The following is a 2383-nucleotide window of genomic DNA, read 5'->3' as shown; positions in this document are numbered from 1 at the left end:
TTCAGTTTTACTCAAATTAGTGTGACGCAAAAGTGAGTACACCCCACAACAAAAATTACTACATCTAGTACTTTGTATGGCCTAAATGATTTTTAATGACAGCACCAAGTCTTCTAGGCATGGAATGAACAAGTTAGCGACATTTTGCAACAACTATCTTTTTCCATTCTTCAAGAATGACCTCTTTTAGATGCTGGATGGAGAGTGTCATTAAGTGTCATACAGAAATGGACCTAGTGAAGATATTTAGACAGTTTGTGAAACCTGTTTTGTTTGCGATGACTTTACCAATCGGCAACTGTCAGTGTATGAATCAAACTCCCCAAGACTGCTGACAGTTTCTTTTCCACGCATCATTTTATTATATCTATGCCTACAGTCAAATCATATAAAACAGTAAAATCCCTCCAGAGCTCTGCAATGTCTTGCTTGCACTCGAGACGTGAGCTCCACACTGACTGACAGTCTTCGCTTCGTCTTTGTTGTTGCTCGTGAAATTCACTGCTAATATACATAAAGTAAAAATTTCTGTCGCTTGACACATCTACATTTCTGTCACCAATGACAAAGACTATAGAGTGCCTCAGGGATGACGCATTTTCGTAGGCAAAACCCGGAAGCGAGTTCGCATTTTAGGACTTCCGGTTCCAACGCCATAAAGTCTATGGGTTTTTTGAATGGGTTTTTGCTAAATCGCCTGAAATAAGGTCTGTGGTTAACAAAGCCTCTAAATACTTTCACGTTTTGATCTATGACATAAAACACACCAGTTATAACCCACTTGTGATTTTTTTTAAACTTTTACTGTCTTAAAATCGGCGGTTGCTAACAAATTGCTAAAAGGGACTACTTCCTTTGGCGGGGACTTTAGACGTCATCATTAAAAACGGGACATTTGGACAGCATTTCTCATGAAAAAGTGGAAAGAAGTATTCTTAACAGCACAGATCATAATCACTGAGCATGTTTTTAAATCAAGTTGTTTTCTAAATAAAGTTTGAGGAAGATTGGTGGTGGTGACGTTGATGTGCGGTAGTCCGTTTTTAGCCTACTGTTAGCCTTTTATCTGACGACTTTATTTTGGCTTCAAAATCTATAAATGTTGTGTTAACTTGTAAAGATTATCTTGATAGACAAAACATGTAAGTGTCATAACCCTTTGTTAAACACAGAGCTTATTTTCTGTGATTTTCCAAAAGTCTATGGGAAAAATGAATAGGCTTTCAATCAAAGGGGAACCCGTGCGCCGCTAACTTCCGGGTTGGCCTATAAAAACACGTCATCCCTGGGGTACTCTATTGACACAGAAAGACTGTTCACTCCTATTAGTTATGAATGAGAGCAACGCGCAATATGGTGGACTACGTCCCGACTTCTAAGTAAAAGAGCCAATCGCTGAATGATAAAGTCATTGCGTTACTGCAGCTGCTGTTAGAAGCTCCAGTTCCCATAGAAACCTGAGATTCGCGCTTAGGACTGCAGCTTTTTTAATACTATTTGAGCATAAGAAATGACATGAATGGGACAGTTCATGTCAGATTTTGTTGCTGATTTGAAATACATTATTTAACTGTGAGTTTGTGAAGAACTTTTTGAGATTTCAGGATTCCCCCATTCAAATAGATAGGACTTGGTCTTGGACGCCTGAAATAGCTGCCCGGAGGCATTGCAAATATTGCCGCTGAGTGAACAAACTTCCTTTGAAAGGGACTTTGCCAACAATCACTGTCGCCGGAAATCTCCAGCCCTCAATTTAAAATGAACGGGATCATGTTGCTTTGTTGGTGCTTTGTTGCTCCCAAAAGTCACTCTTCATTTGCTTCACTTGCACACGTCTCAACTTTGTTGCGTCGCCAACAGTTACTGTCACTCGTGATGCCAGAAATCACCACCTCTCTAGGCAAGAGTGTGTGTACAATGTGTGCTTGTTCATTTTAGACATCTGGACCCTGTCTGCTTTCATTAGATGGAAAAGAGCATCTTGAACATTCAGCAAAACATCTCCTATTGTGCTCCACGGAAGAATTAAATATAGTAAATGATGACAGAGTTTTCATTTATAGATGAACAATCCCTTTAAGACACTTCAGTCAGTTGTGTATTCCGCATCGTCCTCACTTACCGGAGCAGATTAGCAGAAATAATTGGTGTGGATCGGTACTTTCATCACATGGGTGTTCCAGGTGTGAAACAGTCGCTGATTGTGTGAAGAAGTTGCTGATTGAGAGAAATCTGAACCTCCCCGGTGAGGTAATGTCCGTTTAAATAATGACTGCAGTCAATCACTTAGACATTGTGTTAATCAGTGAGGTACAGAGCCCAGCAGAAGAGAAGATGGAGGAGATTACTTAAGAGAGAGAGAGAGAGAGACTCCGGCCACAGA

Source organism: Chanodichthys erythropterus, chromosome 19, assembly GCF_024489055.1.
Source record: "Chanodichthys erythropterus isolate Z2021 chromosome 19, ASM2448905v1, whole genome shotgun sequence".
Classification (NCBI taxonomy): domain Eukaryota; kingdom Metazoa; phylum Chordata; class Actinopteri; order Cypriniformes; family Xenocyprididae; genus Chanodichthys; species Chanodichthys erythropterus.
Note: the sequence above shows the minus strand (reverse complement) of the source record.